Here is a 9403-nt window from a genome sequence, read left to right as displayed (position 1 = left end):
CATAGTAGGACAATTTCTTTGAGCAGCCTCAAAATCAACTTACAATGGGCTGACTGACTATTGATGCATTCTACCACGGTCATATTGTCGGACCAAAAAATGACAGAATGATCTCTGAAACCTTCTGGCCAAGTTCTCAGGGCCACGAGAATGGGAAATAATTCAAGGAAAGCAATATTACTCGTTAGCCCATTCTCGTGCCACCATAGGGGCCATCTTTGAGCAGACCAGTTCGTGCCGAAGATGGCGCCAAAACCTATGCTTCCTGCTGAATCTGTCCATAGCCCAAGCTCTTCTGAGGACACGGCTGGCTTGTTCCAGACGACTCGGCCATTGAAGTCCGCCAAGAATGCTAACCATATCCGCATGTCCTGGCGGACCTCAGCCGATAACCTCGTGCGATGATGACCCTCCTTTAAAACATTAAACGTTTTCATGTTATGTACAATTTCATTATCACATTACGAGTTTGGCTAACCTTAACATAATCTCTAATACAGAGGTTCTCCTAGCCGAACTAGCATCCTACAAAAACATTCTCTAAGATCACTGAAATTGTACATCCTAACGTTTAAGGGCCAACGGCAAGGTCATAACCGGTGTCAAGATCCCTAACCAGACTTACCCCTCCCACTTGGGAGGGGCGACAGCACAGAGGCTTACCTCACGTGCAACTACTAACAATTTCCCTTGTCTTGACGGGGGCACTTAAGACTCGACGCCATTTAAAGGTCGTTCGAACACTTGTGTGTGGTATCTAGAAGGTATCGTTGACCTCTCCCCACCCCACACAACTTACCGCATCTGCCGTCGCAGATGACACTGGCCCCGGGAAATTCCCCAGGAGGGGGCTGTAACCCCTCCTACAAAGGAAGGGGCCTTGACCGCCTTTCCTTTACTTCCGGCGTCCCGCCCTTAGACGGGACCGCCTCCCCACTGAGGGGCCAATGGCCACCTCTCCCGAGCGCTCCCATCCGTGTTGGGTGACGCCCACTCATAGGGATCTACCAATTAGTGCTCACCGATCATGACCTTACCGCCTACCAAAAATAAATACGACAATTCTTACTCAAACCTATGAAAACATTGGTCGCTACGACCGAAAGAACATGCTAGAAATGTAACACTACATCAAATCATTTTAATCGTAACAACCTAGACGAGATTCACCATTCTTTATTATGATTTAACCACAAACTGATACTGTCACAGCCTGTAAACGAGATGGAAAAACAAACTTATAAATTCACTTTATTGCACAACAACTTGCTGTCCTCAGGGGCTGGTGGGTGGGTCAAAATTGGCTCTTCGTTCCGTCCCGAGCTCACGTGTAGCGAGGAGGTGCAGCTTCGGAGCACAAGAACAAGAGGACGTCTTCTGGTCTTGTGCCTTCTTTTATCCGTCTTCAGGGCGGGCGAAAACCCGCCCCTGCCTGCCCCGAGGGCGTGGCTGGCTGCGTCGGTGTCTAGGCCAGCCCACTCTAGGGCGGGAAAAAGCGCGCCCCGGCTACGCCGCTTCGGGCATACCAGCCGAGACGCGCCTCCCGCCCAAAAATGGCTTCCCGGGGGGATCGAGGCACTCATCCATACGTTCGGGGGGACCGAGTGGTCGCCCCTTTCCATATGGCTGAGATACCCGCCACCCCCTCTCAACACAATCCCCAAAAGGAGGGAAACCGGAAACAGTTCTTAAAGTTTTTGGATGTGGGATGGAGTGACCATCCCGGCCGTATTTATTAAAACAAAAAATTTAAAACATTAAACGTTTTCATGTTATGTACAATTTCATTATCACATTACGAGTTTGGCTAACCTTAACATAATCTCTAATACAGAGGTTCTCCTAGCCGAACTAGCATCCTACAAAAACATTCTCTAAGAACACTGAAATTGTACATCCTAACGTTTAAGTCCAAAGGGCAAGGTCATAACCGGTGTCAAGATCCCTAACCAGACTTACCCCTCCCACTTGGGAGGGGCGACAGCACAGAGGCTTACCTCACGTGCAACTACTAACAATTTCCCTTGTCTTGACGGGGGCACTTAAGACTCGACGCCATTTAAAGGTCGTTCGAACACTTGTGTGTGGTATCTAGAAGGTATCGTTGACCTCTCCCCACCCCACACAACTTACCGCATCTGCCGTCGCAGATGACACTGGCCCCGGGAAATTCCCCAGGAGGGGGCTGTAACCCCTCCTACAAAGGAAGGGGCCTTGACCGCCTTTCCTTTACTTCCGGCGTCCCGCCCTTAGACGGGACCGCCTCCCCACTGAGGGGCCAATGGCCACCTCTCCCGAGCGCTCCCATCCGTGTTGGGTGACGCCCACTCATAGGGATCTACCAATTAGTGCTCACCGATCATGACCTTACCGCCACAGGTCCGGATAGTTGACCGGCTATCCGGACCCCCCACAAAACTCCTACCTAAAGGTCATGTTGTAAAGCTTTTAACCAGGCTAGGAAGTCTCCTATGAGTAACTCATTCCCCGCCCTTGACAAATGCACACCATCCCCCAGATACATACTGTCATCATTAATACAATTATGCGAGATCGAATGCAATGTCTTGGAACGGAACAACCTACTCACTTTGTTATTCAATTTTTTAACCGAATGATTCAAAGCAGGGATCGAGATAGCCCCCCGCCACACTTTTCGTGGGATCATATGAGACCACGCAATCAGGCACCCCGGAACTCTCCTCGCTAACCAACTTACCGTGGAAAGCATAGCCTCCAGGAGAAGTCGTCTACCGGTGGTGACTAAATCATTGCCCCCTAAATGCACTATGACTATGGACGGCGGTGACCTCATCCGCTCTAACAAGCCCTCAAAAAATTCCTGAAACTGGTCAATACAGAGACCGCCCCTTCCGTAGAAGGACACTCTGTACCCGTATTCCCCAGGTATGTGAAACATGTCACCTGCTTTGAATACGTCTGCGGCCCGTCTCACGTATGAGTGGCCCACGACCCACACCTCCTTCCTCACAGCCGGTGACGTGCGACCGCTGGCCTGGTGTTGGGTCGACTGCTCAGTCTGCCCTGCCGCGTAGGCTTGCGCAACTGAAAACAAACAAAAGACAAGAGGCGTGAGTACATGATTACAGCTTCACAACATGTGCAATCGCACGTACCTCTTATAACAATTGGAGGACCAGCGCCCCACACGTTTCACTTGTTCTACATTAAGACCCCTGGCTGTAGCTTCAGTGGCAGCCCCTATACGAAAGGAGTGGGTCCCAAATTCGCCCGGGTCCAAGCCCGCTGCGGCAATGGCCATTGCAAGCACCCGTTGAAACTGAAACCTCGTCAGCGGGGTGGCGTCTGCATGCCTCAACAATGTCCCCCCCCCATGATGCCACTCTCTGTGCTAGGTAATCTTCTAAGCACTGTACCGGACACATGGATGACTCGGGGTCCCTGCGAATGATCGTGCAGTCCCCTCTCCCATCTTGGTCAGTCTTAGACCTGAGAAAGGAGACAATCATCGCATCCCCCCTGATCTGAACATGTTCCCTGCACAAGCCCCCCGTCACATCCTGTTTGTTCCTTGCAACCAGCTCACTAACTCTCATAGCCCCGTGAAACGCCAGCGTAAATGCAGTCCGGAACAAACAGGTCTCAAAAGGGGACGAGCATGTGTTAGGGAGTGTGTCCAGTAACTGGGACAACCTGTCTAGACCTATCGGTCGTCTCACGTCTACTCTGCGACCCTCTAGGCGTTGCCACCCACGCAGCGCTTTCTGTACTGTGAAAGACGCTGTTGGGTCCAGGATGCCATGGGCCCTGGCAACAAAGGAAATGGCGGCACGATGCCTTTGGGCCGTAGCCACCGATTTCCCAGTCCTATGTAAAGACATCAGAAAGAGTACTACCCACTCTTCCTGACCCCACAGACCCCCTCTCTCTGCCCCTAAAAAGGCTAAATAGGCCTGGAACGCCCCTTCATATGCCTTCCTTGTCCTGGGTGCTAGACTCTCTCCCACGAGGTGACGAAGTTCGGGGCACCGAGAGACCAGAGAGCTTCGGGGAAGGGTGCCGGCTCCGGGTCCGCTGAAGGGAGGAAACCCGAGAAAGCCTGCATGTGAAAACGAGACAGTGCGTCAGCAGCCTGATTCATCACCCCTGGGACATGTTTTGCTCTGAATACCACGTTCAGTTGCATACATAGTAGGACAATTTCTTTGAGCAGCCTCAAAATCAACTTACAATGGGCTGACTGACTATTGATGCATTCTACCACGGTCATATTGTCGGACCAAAAAATGACAGAATGATCTCTGAAACCTTCTGGCCAAGTTCTCAGGGCCACGAGAATGGGAAATAATTCAAGGAAAGCAATATTACTCGTTAGCCCATTCTCGTGCCACCATAGGGGCCATCTTTGAGCAGACCAGTTCGTGCCGAAGATGGCGCCAAAACCTATGCTTCCTGCTGAATCTGTCCATAGCCCAAGCTCTTCTGAGGACACGGCTGGCTTGTTCCAGACGACTCGGCCATTGAAGTCCGCCAAGAATGCTAACCATATCCGCATGTCCTGGCGGACCTCAGCCGATAACCTCGTGCGATGATGACCCTCCTTCAGGTCCATCCATATAAGACAAGTCACAGCACAGTCCCCGTGTCATTCACATGTATCACCTATCTCTAGTTCAGGTAACCATAATAAAAGGGAGTTTGGGTGCACGTGCGCACATTCTTGTTCTGTATCCATGTCATTCCTCCAAAGTAGGGAAGTCTGCGCCACACAGGTTTGCACGTAGAAAGAGTTTTAGTTTGAACCACGGTGCAACAGGCGTAATTATCTTTTATTAAAATAGTTAATGATCGACTTCTGGAGGTATTCCTATTTTTAATGAAGTCCTTTTCTGTGATTTGGTCAATTTGTTTTCACAATGCGGCAACTTTCACCTCTTCAGTGAAAGCATTGGACAGTCAAGTGGTATGGGGTTACTGCCATCTAGTGTGTAAATGTAAAACTGCACATGCAAAGAAATAATCCTTCAATAATACTAGTGGAACTATGTCGAAGATGTAGCAAATGTGTTAATCTTTATTTCTTCTGCAGTCACAGTGATTAAACTAGGGTTCATTATGAGCCTTCGGTGAAAGCGTCTTCTACAAAATCTGGCCTTCTCTATCGAATTCAACATGTCTATTCATATATGAAATGTGGATATAACGTGTTAGTTCAGTTCTTGTAAGCAAATTTGTCTAATATGCTGCAAAAAGGTGTGAAAAAAATGTTCTTTCGAAACTAAGTGGACGGAATTCCCAGTTTATATTAAAACAAACACTGCGTGTTTTTAGCCTGGCATAAAACACATTTCCTGTTATTATCAAACACTTACTTACTTAAAAAATAATGATACTTTTCAGCAGCTTGGTTTTAAAAAAAAAGTCTGAGAGCAAGTGTGAGTGTCAGTATGACCCGGGATTATGAAAACGGTCACAGGTATTGGCCGATTTATCCATAAAACTGGTCTGCGATTGTTGCATCAGACCTGGACTTTCAAAATCAATAATACCCTTTTTGTGCTGATAACCCCCTAAGGGATAAATCGATTACCCCAAAATAGCAGTCAAGAATAAAAGCTTTTAGACACAAAAGCTGCAGGGCTGTAAACTGTGCACTGGACAAAGTAAAGTTCAACTTTTCTGGTTCTTTTATGTTATAGTATGCATTATGGGAAAAAATGTATCAAAGAGTTGTGTCGCCCTTGCGCCACGCAATGGGGTGCAAGAGCCACACAGCTCTTAGTTAGATTATCAAGCCACACAAGGCCCCCTTACATGGCCCTGAGAGGCTTGATATATCTGGAGTAACGCAAGGCAGCTCAAATTGGATGGAACATGGGTGTTCCCATGCATCAACCCATGGATTTTGGCGCAGTCCCAGATTTACCATTACTGGTAGACCTGGGAATGTGTGAACATGCTAGCACTCCCGATGGGAGGTGTAACAAGAAGAAATATCTTTATTTATCCTCGCACTCATCAAAAGAGGAAAATGCCAGAGGATTGTTTTTGTGGAGGATTGTTATTGTGCACAAAAGCAATCCTGCTTACAAAGCAGGCCCCCTTGTACCATGGTGCAAGGGGCCTGCATTGGTGTTAGGCAGCACACTGTGCGCCAGAGCAAAGAAAGTACAGGAATGCTCCGTATGCTGTTAAACACTGCATATTCCTGCCCTTTACCTGTCATGCAGTGCAGCACAGTGAGGTGGCCTGCTACACTGCACTGTGAGACCTTTTAATAAGTATGTCCTTATGTATTTTATTTTGGGTATTTAACAGAGCACAGACATGGCACTAAGGTACAGCAGAAAGCTCAATGGAGAACATTGTAAGTCAAGATGAACATCCCATAAAACGAGGCACCCGGCACAGCTCATCCTTGTATTTTTCGGGTCTAGATGAGAGAGACTTATGACCATATTCTTCTTGAATATAACTTGTTATAAAAGCCAAAACTATCTGTTGGCAGTTTTTTAAATATAATTTAAGCTACATATTTATATAATCGTTTACTGCCTAAAACACAGACATACCACATTGTTCATCTAACTTTTCATCCACACCAATCACATGCTCTTTTCCTCACACACATTGAAATGAATCACATATTTGTTTTGACTGCTTTCAACACTGTGCCTCACTCTACACTCTTGAATTGCTTGAATCTGATCCAATTTCCATGATCGTTAGTGGACTGCCTAAAATCCATTTTAACTTTTAGATCTCAGACTGTTAAGCTATGTGAATTTTACTCTACTGCTCAGCTACTGGCTAGAGTTTTCAGTCAGGGATCATTCCTAAAGCCAATGCTTTTTTAATCTTTATGTATCCCCTTTGGCACCACTCATATGTTCATTCATCTTTACGTTAATCTCATATGCTGACAATACTCAGATTGGTGCATATTTACAAGGAAATGGCGTAACAGGGACCTGAGGCAAATTGTGCTGTGCAGTGCCACGCTCCTCCATTTAAAAAATGCAGGGGTGCGCTGAATTTACAACAATACGTCACCCCCTGTGTTTTCCCTATTGCTGGCACTACAAATAGATGCCTAGTGCCAACCTAGTTAACCTTGTGCCATAGTGCAAGGGGTTCTGTATTGCAGGGAATGATTGTTTATGTCCGGAGAGTGACACCTTCATTAACAGTGATTTGCTACTTCTATGTGAGCTGCATTGAGCAGCCCACATAGAAGTAGTGAATCATCATTATTTAATGATTGTTTTTGTGCAGGAAGGGACCCCTCCTGCACATAAACAATCATCAATTGTGCTTTGCTCATTCTCTGTGTGCTGCAGAATGCAGCACACAAAGGAAAAGCAAAAACAGGGAAAAATAAAATAATTTCTGCGCATTTCACCATTCTAACGCAAGCTATTGCGTGGCATTTGTTTTTGGTGCTACCTCAGGCTTGCACATCTTTGTAGATCTGGGGCAGCGTAAAAACAAAATGGGTGTTGTGGTGAAAACACCCACAGAAACACTCATTGCATGCACTTTTCACGCAGATACCGATGTGAAAGGGTACCATATTCACAAAAAGTGGCTTATTACCGCTTTGTAAATATGGTGCATGGAATTTCACCACTGGAACGTCGGTAAAGGTGACATTCTAGTGATGCAATCCCCTTATAAATATGCCCCATTGTTTTATCTTTTTCTGATAACGTTCAATCAGTTGTAGATCCCTTTCCACAATACCACTCGAGACACACTCTCTGAATGTCCTACAATTCCCTTAAGTTGAATGGGGACAAGAAAGAGGCAGTTATCTGTGACAGACCACTTTTGGTGTAGTCTGCAGGCTGGTGACTCCTAGAACTAGGAGATACTCTAGTCCCAGCAGAGGCAGCTAAAAGTTTAGTAGTGTTATTTGACAGCTGACTAAATTTTGCTAAACAGATAAATACAGTCTGCATAGTCTATTTTATCTTTGAATACTATGGAATCTCCTTTTTTGCCTTTGGTCCAGAGAAAAACGGATGTTGTAGGTAGAGAATTTGTACAATTTGGAAAACTGCAATGCTCCCTTCATTGGTCTACTCTTTAGACTTACCAACAGACTAGAAACTGTTCAAAACATGGCAGTCGGTATGCTTCTGAATGTTCCTCAAGTGTGTAGAGCTCGCCAAATACCCTTACAGAACCCAGGCTTGTAACTATGATCAACATAGTGCTTCCCTAAGGGAAAGATACCGTTTTACAGCATTTGATTTAACACAGTAATGCATGTATTATTACTGGAAAAACAATAACATTTCTTTTAGGGGAAATATTCAAATGCATTTTTCATTCTCCTCATAAAACAACCATTAATTTTATAGAAGACATTATGTTTTCATTGCCTCAATGTTTTACACTTAAGCAACTATTGCTCATCCCATTACAAAGTGCAAAGTTCACAATATATATGTACAGACATCAAATACAACATAACACTGCCAGTTGTAAGCATTTTAAGTCAGGGTGGAAGCACAAAATTAGAATGTACATCCACTCTGAGGTAGCTCTTTGGTGAGATAGTCCAGCCAAATACTGGGCCAGATTTATCATAGGTTTTGCTTTTCACTTGCTGCTCTCAAAAGCTAGAATTAGATATGCAAAGCCATGCAAGGCCATCTTGTGTGGCCTGGTGTGGCTTGGTAAATCTGGAGTAACACAAGGCAGCACATGCCGCTCCCTTGCATTACTCTGCCCCAGGAAGGAGTTCCATGGATGGAGCGTGGGTGTTCCTAACCATCTACCCATGGATTTTGGTGCATTTCCAGATTTACCATTAGTGGTAGACCTGAGAATGCGTCAAACTGCTAGGCCTTCACAGGGAATACATAACAATGAGAAATATATTTATTTCTCCTTGTTTTTCCTCTTCCTAAATGTGCTGCATTGTGCCTCTGAGCCTCAGAGGATTGTTTTTGTGCAAGAAGGTGTCTCTTCCTGCAACACAGTGCCTGCTTTGACTCTATGCAGCACATTGTTCACCAGCACAAGGGGAGGAGAGGATTGCACTTTTTGATGTTAAATATGAGGGATTCCTTCCCTCCTCTCCCTATCATGCAATGCAGTGCAGGTGTCTAGCTGTGCTGCATTGTGTGGCATTTTGATAACTCTGCCCCACAATTCTTAGGCCCCAATGTCAGTGAGAAAGGATAACTCCATGTGCTCCTTAATCTTTCCACGTCAAGCTCCTCATTTGATGTAATGCCGATATGTTTCAGCCTTTTTATTTAGGGCTCCTCTGAACAAAATATACATATGACTATAGAAAACATCCTAAACAAATGTAGCAAAGCAAAAACTGCAGTCTCCTCTAGTGTAACGTTCTTGAAACACAGAACATTGCACTCAAATTCTGTGTTTGTGTGGAGTACATGCATGT

Source organism: Lissotriton vulgaris, chromosome 4_1 (genome assembly GCF_964263255.1).
Source record: "Lissotriton vulgaris chromosome 4_1, aLisVul1.2, whole genome shotgun sequence".
In the NCBI taxonomy this organism is placed as follows: Eukaryota; Metazoa; Chordata; class Amphibia; order Caudata; family Salamandridae; genus Lissotriton; species Lissotriton vulgaris.
Note: the sequence above shows the minus strand (reverse complement) of the source record.